The sequence below is a fragment of the Microcaecilia unicolor genome, chromosome 6 (genome assembly GCF_901765095.1).
Source record: "Microcaecilia unicolor chromosome 6, aMicUni1.1, whole genome shotgun sequence".
In the NCBI taxonomy this organism is placed as follows: domain Eukaryota; kingdom Metazoa; phylum Chordata; class Amphibia; order Gymnophiona; family Siphonopidae; genus Microcaecilia; species Microcaecilia unicolor.
In genome coordinates this window covers 269228064-269253611 of record NC_044036.1, presented here as the reverse complement: position 1 = coordinate 269253611, position 25548 = coordinate 269228064, and the positions used below count along the sequence as shown (strand labels likewise).

At 43.0% G+C, this 25548-nt stretch overlaps 1 protein-coding gene across 1 annotated transcript in view; it reads left to right on the top strand.

Moving 5' to 3' along the window:
• Positions 1 to 25548, top strand: part of NR6A1 (nuclear receptor subfamily 6 group A member 1) — a 476601-nt gene that overhangs the window by 34703 nt on the left and 416350 nt on the right. Inside the window, exon 2 of the mRNA XM_030206196.1 lies at positions 19756 to 19797. The gene's annotated coding sequence lies outside the window, so the exon portion shown is untranslated. The remainder of the gene's footprint in view (positions 1 to 19755; positions 19798 to 25548) is intronic.

The following is a 25548-nucleotide window of genomic DNA, read 5'->3' as shown; positions in this document are numbered from 1 at the left end:
GGAGCAGAAATAGATGTTAAGTTGTGCGTGATATACTATACATCTGTGACTAGATTTTAAGAAGATACGTCCTTGTGTTGTACAGTGCCCTATTATATGGAGTGATTGCGTTTCAGAGGGTTAAATTACAGTTATAGCCCAGATATGTAATCTATAGGAGACCACTTCATACATTTTTTTGTGCTTTACTTTGAATAGGAAAAATTAAATATACACTAAGTGCAAAGGCTGTGGAGTAACTGCTGGGGGTGTGCCTAGCATGTCCTCTGCAGTTGCTGGATTGAAGAGTTCTTTACTGTACATTCTATTTACATTTAGTGCAGGTGCACTTTAATGCCTCCTCTTGACAGTGCACGGTAAGTAATGGTAACATGGAGAGCTTGCCAGGTGCCCTTGACCTGGATTGGCCGCTGTCGGGGACAGGATGCTGGGCTCGATGGACCTTTGGTCTTTTCCCAGTATGGCATTACTTATGTACTTATGTACATTTGATGTATCACCTTTCTGTGGTACAGCCAAAGTCATTTACATATTAAATACAAGTACGTTCTTTGTCCCTAGTGGGCTCAAAATACAAGTTTTTGTACCTGGGACAATGGAGGGTTAAGTGACTTGCCCAGAGCCACAAGTACTCTTTTGTAACTGCAATGTGCAGTCCATGCCGTTTGGTGCTCGCATCCTGCTCAGTTCCACCCCCTAACACCCTGATGGCGAACCTATGACACGCGTGTCAGTACTGACACGCATAGCCATTTTCAGTGACACGCGGCCGCATGTGGCCGCATACAGAGAAGCAGCGGAGTTCCTTGCTGACACCCGGGGCGGATCGCCGATGCGCCCCCCCCCCAGGTGCAGCGCAACCTCCCCCCCCCGGTGCATGTTTACCCGCTGAGGGGGTGCCGTGTGCGCTCCTATTGGCTCCCTCCGAGTCCTCCGCATGTTCCCTCCCTGCTGCTCCCTCTGCCCCGGCTCCTGCACGGCCGTTCGGGGATCTTTGACCTCACTTCCGGCCGGCGGAGCAGAGAGCAGCGGAATGCCGTGGGGGACGCATCTCTGAGGGCCCTGTGATCACCATTACCAGCAACCATCATCCAATCTACTGTTCTGGGGTGTCGTGGATTTGTAATTGACCATCATTACTGAGATAGGTGAGGGGGAGGCTGGGAGAGGCGAGGGCATGTGCTATGGGTGCCGTTTCCCGCCATTAGAAATAGCGGCAGCCATCTTAATTTACATAAGGTGGTCAGTTAGGCTAGTTAACCCCTAATTGCCTGCAGGGCTAACAGGCTATCTATAATTCTATCTTCTGTCACTGCCCCCCTGATGGAGAACCCAAAAAATAAAAAACCAAGGTTAAGTAAAGGAAGTGGTAGTAGCAGTAGCCGACCCTTTCAAGAGACATGGACCGAGATGTATGGCATTATAGAAAAAAATGGCAGATCATTTTGCGTTCTATGTACTGAAACGGTAGTAAGCAGAACGTGGAATATAAATAGACATTTTGAAACTAATCATTCCCAGCTCTTGAAAAAAAGTGAGGATGAAAGGAAGGAATACATTTCCAGGCAGCTACACTTTTATAAGAGCCAATCTAAGTCCATCCTTAAATTTGTAAAAGGTTCTACAAATTTAACATCTGCAAGTTTGAGCATTGCTCACTCCATAGCTCAGCATGGAAAAGCACTCAGTGAGGGAGAATTTATTAAAGAAACTCTCCTAAGATGTGCACCAGTTCTATTTCACGATATGAAGAATAAAGATGCAATTATTAAGAGAATATCTGAGTTACCAGGAAATTTGGAGTGCCTGGATCCGATTACCAGACACTTTTAGCACCCTGAAAAATATAGCAATGGCTTTACTCACAATTTTTCCCTCTACGTACTTTTGTGAAACCTTATTCTCAGCGTTAAATAATATCAAAACCAACAAAAGAAACAGATTGACAGATGAAGTTAGTAGCGCTTGCTTGGGCTTGAAGTGTACAAAATACAAACCTTCAACTGAAGATTTCGCCAATGAAATTCAGCAACAAAAAAGTCACTAATAGGCAGATTAGTTAAAGAATTCCCCCTCCCCCTCACTTATCTTAGTTCACGGCACCCCACACAAGTTAAATAATATCAAGACCAACAAAAGAAACCGACTGACAGATGAACAAAGAAGTCACTAAGTAGGTAAGTTAAATAATTAGTTTTTGGTTTATTAAATACAGTTATATATTACAATTATACATTTTTGTTATTTAAACTATAAATATCGCAAAATTATGGTTTTTTTCTCGAAGTGACACACCACCCGAGTTATGCTCGGTTTTTTGGCGAATTTTGACACACCAAGCTCAAAAGGTTGCCCATCACTGCCCTAACACACCATGTTAACTGTGTAGCCAGCATGGTTAGCCACCACTATCATGTTCAACATGGTATTGCATCATTGGTTGGCTGATTTCAAAACAGGACATCTGCAGGTCAGTTGTTGACTAAATGTTGCAACTCAATAGAGGAAAGACCTTGATGATCTAAATGAAAGATGGTTTGTTTTTACATTTTTATACGATGTGCACCTCCTATTCATGGAGAACTGATTATACCCTGCACAATAACATCTCCTGTAAAAAGTGGGAAAATGGTCATGTATTGTGCTCACACAGTACTAGAATACATGAAGAAAGGCACACTGTTCAAGCAGATATAGGACCATAAGGGAGGTGTGTTGATGAAATACTGGAGTTTTAAGGCTACAGGTAAAGTAAACTTTTATGATATGCAACCAGTGTCTCATTTGGACTGGGTACTTGAACCATTTCTGATGTTTGACAAGGGCATTAACCTTTGATTATTATTAGGATGTATTTAGGGTTAGCACGAGACATTTATGCTGATCAAAATTAGACACTCAGAATTATTTTATGATGCTTTTAGTAGAAAAACTGCCATTTTGAGAGAGACTTCATCCAAGGTTGGGATACAACAACTTAAGCTGGAACTGCAGGAAAGTTTCTAAGTTTACTTAAAATGTACTGTCCCTCCCAATGGAAAACCGGTTAGGTGGCTTATATTCTAAAACATAAAATACAACAGAAGCAGTAGTATCATTGTACACAAAAACATGATGGAGAGGTAAGAAGGTAGAACTAATGATGTTTCCAAGTGGAGGGATGATGGGAAAGAATTCCAGAGCTCTGGTCCCTGAACAGAAAAAGTTGAATGTATGATATGTTCGTGTACTATCTCACAGTAATTGGGGTCTACCAGACGATTCTAATGGACTGATCTAAGTGCTCTTGATGGACTGTAGGGATTTAGGTGACATGAGAGATAGAGAGATCACCTGACATTTAAACTTTGAAAACCAATAACAGTACCTTATAGGTAATGCAGTGGGTGAGTGGTAGCCAATGAGCATCTTTCAAATGAGGAGTGACATCATTAGAAGAATTTAAATCAGAACTTAAGATCTTTTTTGTTCAAAGATGCTTTCTGTACCAGTAACCAGAGCTATGGAGTTATCATATTTTCATATATTATTAACACACTGAATTGCAGTATTCTGAATGATCTGTAAGCAATTGAGTTGTGCTTTTTTTTTTTTTTTGTTAATCATCTTTAGGTTCAAAAGCCAACAATATCAACTACAGTTAACATAAAGACAAACGTATTGCAAACTCACAGTGCATTAAACCACAAGGTGTAAGTCCCCTATACCCTTCTCCTTCCCTACCCCCCTCAGAGGTCTGGGTACAAACCAGAAGTCCAAGGGCATCAGGCAATAAAAAGGCGACTGCGAAGACCAAAAAGGTTTTCACAAGTGGCAAAACCACTTGCTCTTTGGAGAATCCATATCTGAAAATTCTCGACATTCCAAGGATGCTTGAAGGATCATCAAAGATCTCCACTGTTGAAGAGTAGGTGGATCTACTGACAGCCAATGCTGTGGAATACATTTCTTACCCAGCAGCAAAGCATGTTTTACAAAACCTACATATCTCTTTGGGGCAGGCCGAGAGCCACTCATCTGATCAAAGAGCATAGGAGCCACTGGGCATGAAGTCCACCGCCAGAGGTGGAAAACATGCCCTGCCACTGCCTGCTAAAAGGCCCTATCGAGCAAACCCAAAACATATGGCCCAGGGTAGCTGCATGCTGGGCACACTTAAGGCATGCATCATCCACCCGAAAAGTAGCAAAAAATGCCCCATGGGGAAGATATATAAGCACAATAAAGATTTATATTACAGTTCACCATCTAGGATGTTCCTGGTCAGTTGGCCACAATGTAATAAACAACATTTGAATTGGTCACATGGGAGCTGAATTCCCAAGTCTGCATTCCACCTATTTACAAAATGAGCATAATCCAATTCTGGTAATTTACCTTGTAAGTCTTTGTGATAACAGTTAAGAGGCACCAGCTGCTGTGCATCCAGCAGTTTCTCATGAGAGTACATGGAAAGAGAGCCTGGAGGTAGAGATGCCACATAATGGTGGAGTTGCCAATATGAAAACAACATAGCTGCTGTCAAGCCATAGTCCGCGCACAACTCTGTGACTGGATTAAGAGTACCAGCATCAGTCACAACATACAAAAGATAAACCATCCCTTGGTGAGCCAAGCGAGTAACAGCCAAATCAAGCATGTCAGGGGGAAAAGCAGCACTACTGGGGGTGTATCGGGGATCCAAACCAAGGAGCTTGCCCACATGGCACTAAACCGCATGGATGGAAACATAGAAAAGGGAGCGGGTGTGGTCAGGCACCACCATCGAGGGCAAGTCATGGAGCCAGTAGCTAAAATGCCACAGAGCCCCAAATATAGTTCCGCAGATAACACCAAGAAATGAGGTACTGTGGAACCAATTGGTGATATGCCTCATCGTGCAAGTCAAAGAAAACAAAGGTTCAGTAGGACTAGCCTTCCCTTATTGTTGGGCAACAAAATCACAGAAAAGGGCAACCACTCACCTGACAATAGATCCAAAACCCGATGATGACAGTAAGTAAGGCAAATAGGCAGCATTTGTATGAGGCAGAGTCATTTTGGCAGTAGCATCATATTATAAAGGGCAGTACAGCCGGCTAAATAGGGAAATGCTGCCAAACCTGTATAACTTCTGCGAGGTATGCGCCAGCAAAGGTTGCACATTCAAGTGATAAAGATGGGAGAGATCCTGAATAATTCAGAGGCTGAGGTATTTTAAAGCGTCTGGAACCCACATCAAAGAGAGAGTCACCACCCAGTCCCATCATTACTGTGAACTAGTTGCACAGATTACCCATAGTACAGCTGACATTACCACCACCTCAAGAGAAGGGGATAAGTGCAGCTCCACTATCTGCAGCCTCAAGAGGAGGCTTATTTTGCTAAGAAAACTATTCCCTTTTTTGGCCAGTAAAGGAAGAACTAAAGACTTCTGAAGATTGAGAACGACCCGAGTGGAAACCAAACTCATATGCCACACCTAACAGCCTGGGTAAAGAGGACTGTGGATTTGAGAGCATCAATAACTTATCATCCGCATACGCCAAGATCTTTAATGAAACGGAGCCCAACTGAAGGCCTGTAATATCGGGATCTAGCCATGTCATGCGAAGGAGTGGCTCTAAATAGAGAGCAAACATCAAAGGGGACAGTGGATAGCCTAGACACGTACCCTGCTCAATACGAAACATCTCTGCATACCATTCACCAGGATTGCAGCAGGTGGGGCAGTGTACAGGGTAGCAGTAGCTTGGTAGAACCTACCCACACACCTATATATTGTAATGTATGAAACATGTATGACCAGTTTACATGGTCAAAAGCCTTTTTGGCATCTAACCCCACCAGCATACCCCAGCACACCGTCTAGTTGAGTTCTCAATATTGCCAAAATCACCTTGCAGACATTCACCACCAAGTGTAAGCCTGGAATAAACCCAACCTGATGGTCTCCAATCAAGGAGGGCAGCGAGACTATGGACCAGGAGCTTAACGGCAATGTTAAGCAGTGAGATTGGCCAGTAGGACTCGCTTTGCGTGTCTTGCTTACCCAGCTTCGGTATAAGAGAAATGAGAATGTCATGAGCTTACAATGGAAAATAACATCCATCAATACTTGCCATGTAATAAGCACACAGGATAAAACTGCTTTCTTCAATCAGACAAGGCTGGAGAGTAATCTTGAAAGAGGTGTACAGCTTGCCTGTTATACTGTAAATCTTCACGCTTCGTTTTATATAGGCGCATTATTTCAGCCTTGTGGATATAATTGTAAAACTTCATTATGATCACCTTTGACTGCCAATCTCGAGTTGTCATTGGGCCCAAGCAATGCGCAGGCTGTAAGTGCCCAGGACCTAGGCACTCCCTCATCAGGAACACAGATGCAAGCCAGTCCTCCAAAGCCAGAATTAGTTGTGAAACTTCCAACAACTCTGGAATGCCTGCAGTGCGAAGGTTCCCCTGGTGGGATCTATTTTCCAGATCCTTCAGCTTGGCAGCATGCTGAAGGACCTGCGCTTTCAGCATCTCCAAATCTGTGGATCCCACTTGAGTGATCCTCCAATGCTCAAATGAGTTGCTGCAGTTCTGCAGTCCAGGTTTGGGTCTCCAACATTAATTGTCCAAGTGCATAATTTGAGTAGACAGTGAGGCATATTTTCAAAGCACTTTGGGAGGCTAAGTTCCATAGGTTTCTATGGAACTTTGGGAGGCTAAGTGCTTTGAAAATGAGCCTCAGTGTTTCCAATCGGGGCCAAGTGCTTAGGACACCGAATTAGTTAATTCAGGTAGCGCTGACACAGTAAACAGAGATACCACGTTTGGGAGTGGTTCCGCCTTCTTGTCTACTTGTGCCTTCGCTCAACTGCTCCCTTTTCATGCCAGTTTTGTGGACATTTCCCCACAAGATTGCCAAATGTATCCATATAAATCACCACCACAACAGGAACAAGCAAAATGGCAGGTCAGTCCAAAACAAAATGATTTAAAGCTGTAATGGAGGTTGGGGTCCCAGAGCCAGTCTGACTAGGGTCTACCAGCTCTCAGTGCATCACGTGACTCACAGCAGTGAAGTTCTTTAACCCTTTTATAAAGAGTATTACAGTAATCTAGTTGGTTGATGACCAAAAAATGAATCAGAATATCGAGAGCTGGAGGATGTATCATAGATTGTATAGAATGTATCGGTTGAAGTCTATAAAAAGAGCGCCAAAAAACTTGAGAAATATGAGGCTGAACTCAAATCTAGAATAATTCCCGGAATGCACACAGTCTCAACTGAGGGGACAGGAGTGTTGCAAAGAACAGGTGAAGGTAGAACTTTGTCATCTCTTTCATTGAAAAGAATGGACTTTGATTTTCTTTTTTTGGGGGGGGGGGGGGTTAACACAAGATTATGTTCATAGTACTAATTCATAATCTGAATTAATTTGTTATTTACAGTGGAGATCTCATGAGAAATATAGATGTCAGAAGTACAGAGGAGTTGAATATGATCTGCATAGACATACATGGTGAAGTTAAGAGTTAGAGCCAAAATTAACAGAGGAGCTAGAAAGATTTTGAATAATGTGGGGGATAATATTGAACCCTGTGGGACTCCAGAACCTGGGCTGAATGGACTGGAGGATGAATTGTGGGATGTAACTGTATATTCTTTAAATAGGAGGAAAACCTGTTTTTCTATAGCATCTTATCAGACCAGTCCAGACCAATGGATTGTCTCACTACCTGCAAATGGAGACAGAGGAAGAAAATAGTTCTTGTGATTTGCCTCTTAAGGGTATTATGCAGCATAGCATGTTCAGTATTTCCTCTATCTCCCAAGTGAATGGATGACTGGCTAACAGCATTGTTCCTGGCCTGGTTTTTAACTAGTTTCAACTGAGCTTTAACTACCCTTTTGAAGTTTTTTAATCTCCTGAGTCAGTTTTATACTGAGACTTGGTTAAGTTTGGGAGTGCCTATTTGGCTTGTTTTCCTGAACCAGCTTCTCAGCTGTGTTCCAGTTAAGTTGGAGGTGCCCTTCTGGGCTTGTTCTTCTGACCCAGTTTAATGCCTGGGGTTCATTTGAGTTGGGGTGACTTCTTTGGCTTAAGTTCTTGTTAAAAGAAAGGCAGCTGTTCTATAGAGCTGAGGTATATCTTAGAGGTTTCCGAGATCCCTACCACCCTTTCCCTCCCAAGATCATTGAATCAGCAACATCTCCTGTGGATGTCAGTCTGCATTTGGTGAGCCTGTTCTGATTTATTTCAGTTATTTCAGTGTTCTGGTGTTTGTGCCTCTGTTCTTGTTAAGCTCTTTTCTCACAGCAGAGATCACTGACAGGAACCTTTTGTTGTTCTGGGTTATATAAGCAGTGAAATATTCTATTGGACTATCTCTATAAGCAGCAAGTATTTATTTGACTCTTATGTGAAGGATTAATGACTCCTATTTCTGTGTGACAAAAAATGTTCCCCACTGTTCCAGACTGTTACAATTTTTCCCACCAAAATTATTTTTCCATTTCTGTCAGCTGGTGTTTTTTTTTCCTTTTTTTCCCAAGTGTTTCCTGCCCAGTGTGCAGTGGCGGCCAAAAAAAAACAAAGAGGATACTAGGAATTATTAGGAAAGGGATGGCAAATAAGACCAAAATACTATAATGCTTCTGTTGCTCCATGGTGCAACCTTACCTTGAGTATTGCATTCAATTCTGGTCGCCGTATCTCAAAAGAAGATATAGCGGAATTAGAAAAGGTTCTAAATGTCAATCTGCTTCTTATCTCCCAAAAAACTCCAAATGGTGGTGTCTTAACTCTCCACTACAGCTGAGGGAAAAACTGTCCTATAGTAAGAACTGCGAATCAGTGTGTACAGTAACTCAGGTCTGTTAGTATTAATTGCTTATTCTAAGCAGCTATACTTGAAAGATATGATATGTAGACCTTCTACCCAGTGATACGAGTGGTCTAATACCTTGGTGAAGTGACTTATTTTCTTTATTGCCAATCTGTTGAAATTACCTAGGGGTCCTTTTACAAAGCTGCGGTAAAAAGTGGCCTCTGGTAGTGCGGGGCCATTTTTTTTTTTTTTAACTGTGGCTGGGGAAAAACTATTTCTTTAATGGGCTGGGAAATGGGTTTGTGCTAATATTAAAACTAGCGCGTGCCTATTTATGGCCTGAGCACTTACCGCCACCCATTGACCTAGCGGTAAGGCTCATGCGCTTACCCACACAGTAACCATGCAGTGCATGTCAGTGTGGTTACTGCCTGGAATGCCCCCTGCGGTAGAAAATAGAACATTTTCTACCACAAGATTCAGCGTGCATCAAAATCAGAATTGCCAAAGGCAGCAATTGAGACTTCACCTATATGTGCTCAATATTAAAGCCAGCCCAGACACCACTCTTCAACTCTAGATGCTACATAAAACTTTGAGAGTAAGTGTCGATTATCTGTTCAGAGTGCAATAGTCTTTGGAAGAGATGGAAGTGAAATGAAAAGCTTTCCATGAATTTTTTTTTCTTTGCATATTCAGAAGGCATAATGAAAGGGGTTAAAAAGATTATTCTACTGATTCCTCCTGTCTGCTGAGCCAGTAGCTTGTGTTTTAAAATGGAAGTTCATTGTTGTTGTTTGTTGCACCAATAATTTTTACTTTAAAAGTTTATTTATTTATTTTTGCTTCAGTGTGCTAGCGTGTTTTCAATGATAGGCTTGCAATTTTTAATCCGGGGCTTATTTGCATACCATTATATACTATAGAAATTTACTTTTTTAGCTTTCATATTAAGAAGTCCGAGCTTATTTTGTTGAATGCACTTTTAATTCTAATTACATCAGCCTTTTTTTTTTTTTTTTTTTTTTTTTTTTTAATTTACTGGGGAGTAGGCAGAAAAGAGACTGCCCTATGTTTCTAATATTTTGCCAGTGCTGTGGCTTTTCACTGGAAGTTCCTTCAATCTCGGAAAATCTGCTCTGGGATTATTTTGTGTGTATGATTAACTAGCTCTGTGTTTGACTTGAAAGCCACTGGGGTGAAAGGTTAAAGATGTAGCATCTTCTTTGTTGCTATACAATAGGTCTTCAGTTGCCTGAAACATTAGTGAGGGTTACAGTGCTCTAGGCATGAATGACTAACCAGCCAGTAAGAAGAAAATCCATACCAATTACATGAAATAATTTTAACAAGAAAACTCGTAATCTTTCTATCTTGCACATGTGTATGCTATGGGCTCTGTATTTTCATTATCTTCGTGAGTTGCACTTGGCATGATTTTTCTATGGGGTGTTAATAGTAGTTCTTCGATAACATGTTTGAGCAATCTGACACATGGGCTCCACAATTCTTACATCATTAGTCATCAATCAAAATCATTCAAGGGTCCCCCTCCTTTTTTTAAAAATTCATAAAGAGACAGGTTGCGTGTTAAAAATGTTAAGACGATTCTTCTGACTTGGCTACCTTCCAGCTACTTGGAATTGAAGTAAATCTGCTCTGAATTAAAGCTAATAGTTTGGTGTGACCCCCAATGCATGTAAAATGTGAACAGGGTATAAATAAGTAAAAAGCGGATGTAGGAAGTAGACATTTAAAAAATAGATTGTAGCATTGCAGAAGGTAAGTGCTCTTACTAACAAAGCTTAGAAAGTACAAGAAGAAAAATTATTCTTGTACATGGCTCGGCGAACATGGAAGTTGTTTTGAGCTTTAACATTGACACTCTGTGGGTGACGTTTTTCTTTTGTTTAGGCACTATGGCTTACTTGCCTGCCGGTGGTGGCCTTGCAATGCTGGGCAATTTCTGGATTGTTTGAAACCTATCTGATTTTATGCAGGATAAAAAAAAAATCACCTCTTCACCCCTCCCCCCGCCCATTTAAAATCTACTTTTGTGGATTGAATAAAACCTTGGATTTGTGATTCACATCTTGCAGAGTGTGCGCTAATACACCTGTGTGTATGAGGTACAAATTTTCATGCTGAGATTTTCTTATGAATCTCTCTCTAAGCTTATATATTTCACTTTTAATAATGAATGGGTGCACACTTGCTAGGAAGCATAAATGCTTGTTTTTAAAGGCTTTTGTAGCACGTCTGTATTGAGAACATACTTGATTTTGAAATGTTTTGTGATCTGAGATTCCATATTATAGATAAATGCTCATGCTCACTGGTGTGTATCAGAGCAAGCGGTAGATGATGTGTGACGTGTGCCAGGTCAAAAGTGCTACAGATGTCTGGGTGGAGTTGAGAGGATGGTTTTGATATAGTTGACAAGTCCTGAACTCTCTGTAAAGGATGACTAAATTTCAGTTTAGAAGAATGCAGAGATAAAATGACTTTCTGTTCTGAAAGATGATGCACTGTCACTTGAGTGTAGACTAAAATGTAGCCTTTTGCTATTCCTTCCTCATTTACTTCCGTGGATGTCTTTCCCAGGGGACCAAAAAAGTCATATGGTAAGGCTATTTTTTCTGTAGCAGAAAGACCTTAATGGAAAATCAATATTATAAATGTGTAGCGTAAAGCTGCGTATTTATTTAATTTTCTGTTCTTGGACGAACATGTTGTCTCTGGCTAATCGCTTTGACTTGTGTAGGTTTCACTGTCAGCCTGGGCTATTTTTACATTTTGTGATATCTTTCCTAAGAGAATTATTCTTTTTGTAATGTGTTATGAATTATTAACAATTATTAGTGACGGAAGACATTACATCGTGTACTTGAAATTTAAATATATTGCATTTCTTAGGTAAAAGTGAAATCCCGGAGAATAAAAATCTTTGTCATTTGGATACATCTAGAACAACTAAACTTGAATATTGGGGTGATTTTGATAAAACATTTTCCAAGCGTAAAGCCTGTTTTACATACAAAAAGCTTCTTATAAGCGTATACAGCCAAATATGTGCCCTTAATTATATGTACTGAAAAGGGGACACATGCACCATATTAAGTGTTCCCGGGGGTATAGTTTGGGCAGAGCAGAGGTGAAGTTATTCATATGAATATTATAAAATATGTATGTACGTTCATAGCATATACACATATGCACTCATACCTTTGCGGTGGTATTGATCGCCAGTGTGTGTGTGTGTGGGGGGGGGGGGGGCTGTGGTCAATCTTGTGTTTTCAGTTGTTGGGGACAGGCAGATTCCCTGGAGTCCTGCAGAGCCTGAGTGTTCCCCACTATTGAAAATGTGACAGTGGAACAGTAAAGGGTCATGGATTTGATATACTGTTTTTTTGCGAGTACAACCAAAGCAGTTCATATATGTTATATGCAGGTACATTTTCAGTCCCTAGTGGGCTCACAATCTGAGTTTGTACCTGGGGCAGTGGAAGGTTAGATAACTTGTGACAGGGAGCTGCAGTGAGAATCAAACCTGGTTCCTCAGGTTCCCAGCCCACTGCACTAACCATTAAGCTACTCCTCCACTCCATAGTCCTGCCAGTACCCTCCACTGGCAGGACTGTAGGTGGAAGGAACAGTGATTGGGACTTATGTTATCTTTATAAACTAGCCTTAAGTGAGTGCCTTTTTGGACTTTTCTCATAGGGTAATTTTACACATCAATGTAGTTTGGCACATATGTGAGCTAAATACATAGAAGCTCATTTTCAAAGCACATAGACCGACACAGGAGTCCTTTTACTAAGGTGCGTAGGCGCCTGCATGCATCCAATGCACACCAAATTGGAACTACTGTCTGGCTACCGTGTGCCCAGGGTGGTAATTCCATTTTTGACACGCACCCAAAACACGTGGTAGAAAATATTTTCTAGCGCATGTCGCTTACCTGGCAGTAATCAGCAGTTTACACGTTAGCGCATGAGACCTTACCGCTAAGTCAGTGGGTGGCAGTAAGGTCTCAGGCTGAAAACGGATGCATGCTCGTTTTAATTTTCCAGCACGTCCATTTTCAGCCACAAAAAAAAATGCCCTTTTTCCAGGCGCGCTGAAAAATTGACCTGTGCGCTTCCAAAACATGTGCCTACACCAGCACAGGCAACTTTTAACTGTGCCTTAGTAAAAGGGCCCTACAGTTACATAAGTTTTATTATTGGGCTCATTTTCGAAAGAGAATGACGCCCATCTTTCGACATACATACATAGTAACATAGTAGATGACGGCAGAAAAAGACCTGCACGGTCCATCTAGTCTGCCCAACAAGATAACTCATATGTGCTACTTTTTGTGTATACCCTACTTTGATTTGTACCTGTGCTCTTCAGGGCACAGACCGTATAAGTCTGCCCAGCACTATCCCCGCCTCCCAACCACCAGCCCTGTCTCCCAACCACCAGCTCTGGCACAGACCGTATAAGTCTGCATAAATCGGAAGATGAGCATCCTTCTCACAGGGTCGTTCAAATCGGTATAATCGAAAGCTGATTTTGGACGTCCCCAACTGCTTTCCATCGCAGGGACGGCCAAAGTTCAAGGGGGCGTATCAGAGGCATAGCGAAGGCTGGACTTGGGCGTGCCTAACACTAGGATGTCCTCAACCCATAATCGAAAGAAACCATGACGTCCCTGACGAACACTTGGACGACTTTACCTGGTCGTGTTTTTCTTACGATTGAGGCACAAAAAGGTGCCCGAAATGACCAGAAGACCACCAGAGGGAATCGAGGATGACCTCCCTTACTCCCCCAGTGGTCACTAACCCCCCCTCCCACCCTCAAAAAACATCTTTCAAAATATTGATTGCCAGCTTCTATGCCAGCCTCAGATATCATACTCAGGTCCATCACAGCCGTATGCAGGTCCCCGGATCAGTTTAAGTGGGTGCAGTGCACTTCAGGCAGGCAGACCCAGGCCCATCCCCCTCCCTACTTGTTACGTTTGTGGAGGAAACAGTGAGCCCTCCAAAACACACTGTACCCACATCTAGGTGCCCCCCTTCACCTGTAAGGGCTATGGTAGTGTGTACAGTTGTGGGTAGTGGGTTTTAGGAGGGGGGTTAGGGGGCTCAGAATACAAGGTTAAGGGAGTTATGTACCTGGGAGCAATTTATGAAGTCCACTGCAGTGCCCCCCTAGGGTGCCCGGTTGGTGTCCTGGCATGTCAGGGGGACCAGTGCACTAGAAATGCTGGCTCCTCCCATGACCAAAGGGCTTGCATTTGGTAATTTCCGAGATGTACGTCTTGGCTTCGATTATCGCTGAAAATCAGAAACGAGTCTAGGGACAACCATCTCTAAGGACAACCAGATTTCAGGATTTGGGTGTCCCTGACCGTATTATTGAAACGAAAGATGGATGGTCCATCTTGTTTCGAAAATATGGGTTTCCCCGCCCCTGGATGGGGGACGTTTTGCGAGAACATCCAAATCGAAACGAGGACGTCCCTTTCGGTTATGTCCCTCTGTGTAACTTTGTAAGTCTGTTGGATCGAGGGAGAGCGCTAGATGTCATGTATTTAGATTTTAGCAATGCCTTTGACACTGTTCCGCATAAACAGCTAATAAACCGAGTGCCCTCAGTATGGGCCCTTAAGTGACTAACTGGGTTAGGAACTGTTTGAGTGGAAGGTGACAGAAGGTAGTGGTAAATGGAGCTCATTCTGAGGAAAAGAATGTTAGCAGTGGTGTACTGCAAGGCTTGGTTCCTGGGCCGGTTCTTTTCAACATTTTTGTAAGTGATATTGCTGAAGGGCTGTCCAGTAAAGTTTGCCTGTTTGTGGATGATACCAAAATCTGCAATAGGGTAGAGACCCCTGATGGTGTGGGTAACATTTTATTTATTTATTTGTTGCATTTGTATCCCACATTTTCCCACCTCTTTGCAGGCTGAATGTGGCTTACATAGTGCTGTAATTGGCGTTAACCGATTCCGGTGTGAACAAATACAGGGTGTGAGTAATATCAAGGAGATATTATGGTAGAGTGAGATACATGTATGGTAAAGACAATTGGGGAGAACTTAGTGAGGGAAAGGAAGAGTTAGGATATGTCCATTACAATATTTGGTTACGTTGTGTCGCAAATGTCCAGGTTTTTTATGTTGGGTCGGTGGGGTATGCCCTTCTGAACAGTTCTGTTTTAATGCTTTCTGGAATTTCATGTGGTCGAGTGTGGTTTTTACTGCTTTTGGTTGTGCGTTCCACAGTTGTGCGCTCAGGTAGGAAAAGCTGGATGCATAAGTGGATTTGTATTTGAGTCCTTTGCTGCTTGGGTAGTGGAGGTTTAGGTATGATCGTGCTGATTTTATGGTGTTTCTGAGTGGTAGGTGGATGAGGTCTGTCATGTATCCCGGTGCCTCGCCGTAGATGATTTTGTGAACTGTCATGCGGATTTTGAATGCGATACGTTCCTTAATTGGAAGCCAGTGCAGTTTTTCTCAGAGTGGTTTGGCGCTGTCAAAACACGTTTTTCCAAATATAAGCCTTGCTGCTGTGTTTTGGGCGGTTTGAAGTTTCTTTACGATTTGTTCATTGCATCCCGCATAGATTCCTTAAAAAAAAAATATGTAAGACAGCATTGAAGACACATTATTTTGAATAGATATTCCCTGTCAGATAGCTCACACCAACCATGCTTGTCAGTGTTACTGAGCAGTATGCCTATGCTGGTCACTGTCCTGTCTATTTGCTCTCTACCCTACTTACTGTATCTTAGTACATTTAATTTGTCTCATTGTATTTTGTTTTATTTTTCATTAATTATTTTGAAAATAAAATTGTAACTTAGGCTTCCTTTTATACCCCCTTCCCTGTTTGACTTCCTACTCCTTCTTGTACTGTAAACAATTTAGATATTATCTCTTGTTGTATATCAAATGTAAAATATGAATGAAGTGTGTACATAATCCTCTGGTTTACACATCTGAAATTACAGTGGGAGTTAAAAAAAATCCCCTTAGTAAACAGTTTGGAAAATCTGTGTTACTGTAGAGAGTGAACTGTGCACTGTGGTTAAGAGGTGGGAAACTATGTCCAGAACCCTGCAGCAGGGTAGTTCTTTCTGTTGCATAGGTCATTCCATGTCAAGTGGTCTGGTGGTCAAGTGGGAGAACTCTCTTCTCCCCCCACCCAAAACACTTCAGTTTGGTTTGAACAGTCCAATTGGACTGTGAGTGATCCAGCTGGAGAGTAATGACATCTATCCTCCCTTTCAGGGAATTGGTAGTAACAATATTGTACTACTGCTGGTGTGCCTCAGGAACAGCCAAACCCAGAAGTGCTTTAAGGGATCATGTCCCCAAAATGCAGGACATCATTTCCCCTTTGAGCTTCTTCTATCACTGGGGGAGGGGGATTGGTAGCAAACACCTGCCCAGCCATCAGTGAGTCACCATGGGATTATTCTTAAACCCCATTTAATTGCCATGTATCATGTGTACTATTGGATGACCCTTAACAGGCTTGTATATTAAGGACATAAATACAGGTCAGGAAAAAAGTATTTCTCAATTAAAGAGAATTGGGTGAATGTTCTATAAATTAATCGACCAATTTTAGTTGAGCCTTATAACTAATGTTAAAAAAATCTCTTTGAGGATAGCAAAGTACACAACAGTCACAGGTTAATCATCTCATTCTGGGCTTAGCTATCAACAAAATGCAAATGAGAAGAAGTAAATGAGTGACAAGGACAGTGGTGATAGAGTGGAGAGAGAGAGAGCACTGATTTTGTGCTTTACAACTGCCTGATTTTTAAAATACTTTGTTTAAACATGACAGTGATGCTTTACCTGCCCCCCCTGCCCCTCCTTCAAGGGTATGATGAGTTTGGCATACTGCAAATGAGAGGGAATAGTGTAGGGCAGATGTGAGTACAAAGACTTCTGCAACCAAAGAAATGTGCTTTAGGAATCACACTGCAAGGGGTTAATAAGATTCGCAAACATTCTGTCAGGCACCAGGATGGTAGCTGATTCCCAAAAAAGAATTTTAAATCTCTTGACGTTTCTTATTCTCTTGCATGCTTACCAGGACAGTCGAACTTTCCACCTAATCTTCTCAGGTTAACAATGGGGGCCCCAAAACTCCAACAATGCTGATGAGAACAATGAGGGAAGCATGTGCATAATGTTAGGAAGCTGCAGGCGGTTTTTTTTGCATATATATAGTTTTACTTTGGGAATTCCTTTTTAAAGAGATAATTAGTGTCATTGTTTTGCCATAAGCAGTGGAAACAAGTTTTTGTTTGGCTGTCATGGATTAAGGATCTGATTTACACTTAAAGAGAAATCGAGGGTTTGCTATTCTGTAGCACTAGGGGCTCAGAGCTTAAAGGGTATTACAGCTGCCTTGACTCCTTCCATGCAGTCCTGTGGGTTCCTTCAATTCACATCCTCCCACCTCCCAGAATTATCATAGTGCCCTCTGTATAGAAGACATCTTCTTTGTTTTCCCTTCCAAAATCCAGATGTCCATGTTATCACAAACATCCGAGGACAAAATTCACATAAGAAAAGGTACCCAAGATAGAACCAGTATCTTTGTTACCTTAAATTGCTTTCTGAACAGTTCATGAGACCAAGTATGCTATTTGGGGGGGGGGGGGGGGAGGTGAGAGAAGGGGAATATGAGGCATTCCTGTTAAAATACCATAGGTCTATTACTTAAAGTTTGTAGGGTTTCCTGTGGGTTAGTGGCCCATTTTTGATTTCTGTCAAAAGTATGTCATGTAGGCAAATTAATTCTTTAGTAAACCTTAATCTGAAATTTTAGTTACAGGACCATCCTGAATAAATAATAACTACATTCAGGTGTATATACTTTTTTGCAAGAACCAGCTTATGAAGATGTCTTTGAATTACTGTTTTTAACCATTTAATTCTGATTACCCATCCATTTCCCCCTGCATTTCATCTTCAGACTAACGTTGAAACGCCTTTTTCTTTTAACCTGAGGAAGGAGTTTTAGCTTCAGAAAGCTAGTCAGAAAGTGCATTAGTCCATTAAAAAAACCCCCAAAATATATATTTTGGTTCTCCCCACAAACCACTACCTCCATCCTTAAGAGAGGCTCATGTCTGGAGAGTCAGCAGATGTTCCAGATACTTTGATGGTATGTTCTTACGTTTGTACACTGCTGCAAAATGTTGTTTTTTGGCTGGAAATTTAATTTTGCTTTGAGCCTATTCTACAGGGTAACATTATTGCTACTTAGAACAAAGTTTACATTTTTTGTTACTAAAACACTGCTCATATTTTTCAGTTTTTTAGCCCAAGACTACAGGTTCTACTAATTGATTAAAGTTATCTTGGCCGCTGCTATTGCACAGTAGTGTCATTCCCCCCCACCCCCAAAGTTCTCTTTTCTGTACTGCTCAAATCAATGTAGCTTTCACTTAGACATGATAATTTTTTCAAACACAGCTCAGGGTAAGTTAATTCTTCTAGTATAGTGTGTATTGTCTCTGTCTTGAGGTACTAGAAGGGCAAATTGACTTGTCCATGGAGCATCAGTGGCTGAAGTGGGATTTCCCTGGCTTCTCTGGTAGCCAAGTGGTTAGTGCAGCAGACTTTGATCCTGGGGAACTGGGTTCAATTCCCAATGCAGCTCCTTGTGACTCTAGACAAGTCCCTTAACCCTCCATTGCCCTAGGTACAAATAAGTACATGTATATACTATGTAAACTGCTTTGAATGTAGTTGCAAAAAACCCCACAGAGAGGCGGTATATTAAGTCCCAATCCCTATCACCTAACCCTATATATGGTAGCATATAGTCAAAGATAACAGTGAATTTGTCAGTGCGATAATTCTGTAACTTTGGATGAAGCACAGATGCTATTTTACTAGCATTTAATAATATTGAACAGTTTAATTTTGTTGAAGTTTTACTGTTGTGCGCTAAATCTAGGCTTAATGGGTTGTAATGCAGGACTTTACTGCTCAGATTTAACATGGCACCTTTTGGGAGTTTTCGCTTTATTTTGTATTGCAGATTGTGCATTAATGTAACTATTAGCCCATGGGACCATTTACCGCCTCCCATTTAAGAAGCAAATAAGTGATCCCACATTAACTCTGCGTTAGCCAGTTAGTGTATCCTAGATATAACAAGCTAGCTGGCTAACACTTCCATGTCCCCCCTCACCCATGCCGTACCCCCTTAGAGAAAATTTCAGAAAAATGGAGTAACCTGCAGTAACAGGCAAACTACGGCAACACCCTGTAACGCATTTGTGTGGTAGCCTGTTATGGTCCACTAACCATGTGTTAAGGGGTCCTTCTACTAAGCTGTGGTAAAAGGGGGGGGGGTCTGCGTTAGCATCAGCACGTGTTTTCGACATGCGCTGAGGCCCCCTTTTACTGCAGCGGGTAAAAAGCTTGAAAAGAAATGGCCATGCTGTAAGTGAATTCAAGTATACAGATTATAGTAGGGGTTCTCTTAGAGTCTGACTTCCAAAACCACTGATTCTTACAGGAGGAAAAAGCCTCAAGAAGCTCACAAGTGCTATAAGCACATAGAGCAGAGCTGCTTCATCATCGGCATGAAAAAACCTCCTTGTGTTCAAACAGCATGTATAACAACTGCAAAACTGCAACGCTGTACTCCAAGATTTGTATAAAAAAAAAGCACTTAGTTTTTTATTTTATTTTATTTATTTTTTTGTTACATTTGTACCCCGCGCTTTCCCACTCATGGCAGGCTCAATGCGGTAGGCAATGGAGGGTTAAGTGACTTGCCCAGAGTCACAAGGAGCTGCCTGTGCCGGGGCTTCTAAATAATTACTTTTGGCTAAAATTTATAGTTCTTAAGAATATGGAGGTAGTTTGAGCTAACAGGTGCAGTTACTAAGATCAAATACTGTTCTTCTCTCTTAGGATTCTACAAAGACCAGCCGATTGAACATGACCAGCCTACTGGTAAGTTTAACTATCGGGTAACAATGAAATTGCAAAAATTAACATTATCAGAATGAAAGGTAGTAAAATAAATGAAGCAAGGGCCGCTGAGAGGGGGGAGCAGGGGTACAAAATTCCCCGGGCCTTCAAGGGGGGCCCGGTGCCAGGGTCTCTCTCCGCCTGTTCCCAGGCCGCCGGTGCTGCAGTCCCCGGTCTCCACCTGCCTGCCCTCGGCTCCGTCGGCGGCCCCCTTCTGTCTGCCACCGGGCCCCCTGCATTTGGAAAAGGGAGAGTCTCTAGTTGGCTGCGCAGTGCCTTGCATCTGTTTGAGAGCGGCGGATCGCCTCGGGCCTTCCCTCACTGTGTCCCACCCTCGTCTGATGCAACTTCCTGTTTCTGCGAGGGCGAGGCACAGTGAGGGAGGGCCCGAAGGGAGGCGATCTGCTGCTTTCACTCGGAGGTGAGGCGCTGCTCGCTGGTGCTGCGCTGTCGATTTGAATGCAGGGGGCCCGGTGGCAGACGGAGGGGGGCTGTCAACGGGGCTCGGGGTGGGCGGGTAGAGACTGAGGACTGTGGCGCCGGCGGCCTTGGGAGCAGGAGAGGGAGGCGACAGTGGTAGTGATTGGGGCTGGCAGCGGCGGGGGCCCCGGGGGCGGCCTTGCCCCGGACCCGGCTCAGTCTCTTGGCAGCCCTGTGTCTACAATAGTAACGAAGATGCACATGATATCAGGTAAAACCATAAAGTGCATCCAGTACTCAATTCACATTTTCTGTGATATGCCACAGAACACAACCTGATCTGACTTTTCACTTCCCTTCTTTGCAGTTATGGGTTTCGCTTAGAGTGAAGAAAAACTTGAGTGTTCTCAAAGCCTGAAGTGATAGATTTCTGATTAGAAAGAGAGGAAAATAAAACTTTTAAAACTTGCTGGAAGAAAAAATATTGAGAATAAAATAAATTATATAAAAGTGGTTGGTTTAGCATGGGGGGAATTTCTATAAGTGGAGTCAAAAAATCGGTGTTAAATGCTATCCCATGAAGGGTGCTTCAGGTTGTGTGCCCTTTATAGAATAGCGCTTAGAGATGATTTCCACATCCAGCGGAAACCTGGTGTAAAACCCAACTCATGACATTTGGGCTCAGGAATAGTGCTGTTCTATAAATAACCACAACGCCATATGAAATTGGGCAAATCATTGGCCACAGCTTGATTAAGAATCCATTAATCAATAACAAGTTTCATAGGAATCCCCCAGCCCTCACTTTCCTTCCATGCAGTTAGTCAGTATCAGCATAACTGCCTAATACACAACAAGATTTAACTAATGTATCCCAAAGAAACAATGGCTAACGGTACTGCCAAGCCTTGGCCTCTTTTAACGTAACCGCAATTGATGCAATTAGTATGGCCCACGGTGTCGCCAAGCTACGCCAAATTTATGGTGTTGACGCCCTCAAGTTTTCAATCTAATTCCAGACCCAAAGTCTCATTAACAGCCCTGTTACCCATATGACATTTAGCTGTGCCCCATTGTAACCCCCACAAAAGGCATAACAGCTGCAATTGCCAAAGTATGGCGGCTGTTATTCGCCCACTAACTTAAAGCTGTGGGCTTTCTTAACATTGGCACATGCACCCGTGCACTCGCAAAAATCAGAACACACCATTACTTCTTAATAACCACACCACCATACGATATTGGGCAAATCATTGGCCACAGTTTTATTTACAATCCATTAATCTATAACAGGTTTCATAACAATTCTCCAGCTAACCCAATTCCCATTAATCCCCAACCCCCACTCCCTTCCATGCAGTTAGTTGGAAACAATGGCCTGCAGTGCCACCAAGCCTTGGCTTCTTTAACATAACCACTACAATTGAGGGAATTAGTGTGGCCTGTGGTGTCACCAAGCCATGCCGAAATTGTGGTGGTGACGCCCACAAGTTTTCATTCCAATCCCAGACCTAAAGTCCTATTACCAGCCCTATTACCCATATGCCATTTGGCTGTGCCTGTGACCCTCTGTAACCCCCAGCCAAACTGGTGACAGTCCAAAGGTTATCCGTGCTCCCCCACAACAGGTACTGTGGCTGATTTGTCAAAACAATCATACAATAAATCCTGAGCTGAACCAAGAAAAATGTCTAGCCCTATATCAGAAAGATGTACACCATCCGAGCAATAAAGCCTTGTACAATCCTTAGAAATCAGTGCATACTGCACCACTAAAGACCCCCCCCCCCCCCACCGCATTCACAAAATGAGCCACATCAGCATTCACACACTTCTGCAAGCTGTCCACCGCACAGCAAAAGAATGAGTCCCAAAACAGGATTGGTCTAGCCCAGAAGCTCCCAAAGACCACTTCAAAACTGCCCCAAACTGAAAGCAAGTGAGATGCAACCCATCAGCATGCACCAACCAATAGAGACTGACTGGCGAGCGAAATGTACTTGTGTGCACAACGCACCGGACAAGAATCTAAAGCCGGGGAAGCCCACAAATGGATCCAGGGAAGCCCACAAATGGATCCAGGGAAGCCCACAAATGGATCCAAGTCCCTTTTGCCTATTGATCAGTCTTCGAGCAACAAATCTGCAAATCCAGCACTCTGGGCTGGAAAAGCACATGAGACACCAATAACCCAATATGACCCTCAGCACGTTTAGAAGGCGTCATCAATTACTCAACATGCAATGGTGCAAAAAATGCCACTTCAAAGCTAGAGATACAAACATGCTGCAGTGCACCGAGTAAAAGTACCAATGTGTTGTGCAAAATAGGCTGGCATAACAAATAACATGAACCAGGTCGCACCCCTTACGCATAACCAGGGAAACTGTTCAGCTGTCACGGTTGTGCCCAGGTTCCTTGCTTTGTCACCCCGCCCCCCCCCCCCCCCCCCCCCCCCCCCCCCCGGTGGTTAGACCTGGTGGCTGCTGTGAACTGATGGCTTACTGTTTCCCATGTTCCAGAAGATATGCTGGTCCGGTCCGGATCTTCCAGCCTTCCAGATTGTTTTGGGAGTTTTTTTGGAACTAAGCAGTACCCGTACCTGGTGAACTCCCTTGTATGCTGCCTTTATTAACCACCCGGGAAGGTCTCTAGTTTGCCTTGCAACAGAGGTCCTCAGAGGAGTTTCCTTTGGTGAGAGTTTGTTGCAGTGCTGCTGTGCTTTTTCCTGATTGTGGCTTTGACCCTGCTTGTCTCCTGGTTTATTCTTCTGTCTGCTGCCCACCCAGACCTGGCTTGTTTTCTGGTTTATTCTGCTGCTTTCTGCCTGCCTGGAACCCCGGTGTGCTTTCTGGAAGTTTCCTGCTGTTCGCCAGCCGGCTGCTGTTTCCTGCAGTTCTGCCTTCCAGCCCTGTTCGGTAAGTCCTGTCGGCCGCCTGCATCCGCTCGACTCCTGAGGAACGGCGGTCAAGTGCAGGTGAAGTTTGGGCTGAATTCCTGTCCTGTTTGCTCCCGCTTGAGTTGCCTCGGCTGCAGTCTCCACCTGGTAGTTCCTGTCCTGGGTTTGCTGGTACGTCTGTTCTGCCTTGTCTGTGTTTGGGTGATTCTCCTGCCGCTGCCGCCCCTTGGCAGTGGCCCAAGGGCTCACTAACCCCGAGATTCCGGGAGAGACGTGACAAGCTTTGACACACAACTCAGACTCACGAGGGATTGAACCACAATTCCATGCAACCAACCCTGAGACCTGGCAGAGAGAATGAATTCCACCACAAAACTCCCTGCAGCTGGCAAAATGCTATCCCCAAAGCCAGCACTCACAAACTGCAAGAAATGGGCCCAACCAGCCCGGTATGATCTCCAAGTATTGTCAGCCAATTATTTATTTATTTATTTGTTGCATTTGTGTCCCACATTTTCCCATCTATTTTGCAGGCTCAATGTGGCTTACATATGCCGTAATGGCGATCGCCTTTTCCGGAATGAGAAATACAAAGTAGTATTGCATTAAAGTTCATAAATGATAGAGTAAAATGATAGAGTCCCAAAGCTGCACATGTATCTGCATTGCCTCTTCATCTGCCGAGGGGGCCAACACTTGAAAACGGGTCCACTGAAAATGAAAGTGAGTGTCGGCCACCCTGTTATCCACCCCGGGACACGTTGTGCAGACTGATTCAACTGCAAGCACTTCAACATGACCAAACGCAGCAACTCAACCAATAAGGGACAATGAGCCATCTGCCGATTCACTTCTTCCACTACTGCCACATTATCTGAATGTAGGACTATCTACCAGTGCACTAGCCTGTCACCCCAGAGGACCAACTCCACCCAAACTGGAAGAAGTTCCAACAAAGTGATATTGGCACACCAACCCTCCTCTTGATACCAAACTGGCCATGGGTGTGCACATCAAGCACCTTGAAAATAGATGCCGAAACCAAGGCCACCCAAAGCATCAGTGTACAACTGCAAATCCTGCACTGAGACAGATGGTAACTGCCATACACTCATCCCATTGAACTGTTCCAAAGGCACAAAGCCTCACACACATCCCAGGGAATCCTAACCAAAAAGAATTTCTTCCGCAATCCCTGGGACAAAAATGTCAAACACTTAGAAATCGCTCTATCCCATGGGAATCGCATGCACTACAAAATTAAATCTACCCACCAAATACTGAATGTTTTGCCAAACTAAGCTTTTTCTTCCCAAGTGTCTCTCTAATGGCTTCCAAGAGGCCACAAACTTTTTCGTAAGGCTTCCTTGACTCCATGCGTATTGAATCAAAGTGAAATTGGTACGCGGACCCTGTGATTTATCCTCAGCCCAACAGGATCCCAAGATCCTGCAAAACAAAATGAAAAGCAGAAAATGGTGCCTGACAATGAGAACTGGATGCTGGGCCCCCAAACAAAAAAAATAGTCTAAATAATGCACAATAGACACGGAGCCCGATACCTGCTCTACCACCCAATGGGCAAAAGAAGAGAAGGCTTCAAAATATGCGCAGGACACCAAGCACCCCATTGGCATATATCTGTCGAAAGAAGAGACATTTGAAACAAAATCCAACAAATAAAAACACTCTGGACGCACCAGCAACAAACGATATCCGCCTTTGCCGTAAGCGTCCCAATTCTTTCAGCATATCAGTTGCCTGATCAAATGGGGCATAATGCACCATACACCTATTGGGGTCAGTAAAATCACCCACACTCCCATCTGGTGGGTATGAAAGGTTGTGAATTAAACAGAACTTCCCTGGCTCTTTCTTAAGCAACACACCCAAAGGAGAAACTACGAAATCTGTAAAGGTCCCATCACATGACCCAAACTCAATTCTTTCAGAATTTTATCCCAAACAACAGAAGCAAGCTGGGCAACTGAAGTGGCATTACGAGAAGTAATGCATAATGGGAGACCCTCTAAAGGAATTTGGATTTATTATTTTTAATCCGCCTTTGTTCAAGGCGGCTTACAAAAATGCATATATAAAATCACATAAACACATACATAAAATATTGTAAATACACAATAACATAATACACAATTATACCAAACAATAACATCCAGGCACTTTAGGTGATCCAAAAAAGTAGTATCAGCAAATGCATAATATGCCAGGCTGAACATACCAGAAAGTAACATGCAGGCCCTTCAAGTAATCAAAAAGGAAGCATCATCAGATGTATAATATGCCAGGCATAACAAATGTCTTTTCAGCTGGTATTTAAATATCAGTGCATGCCATTCGTTTTTGAGATATCTCGGCAATTCATTTCATATTGTTGGTCCGGCTAAAGAGAAAGT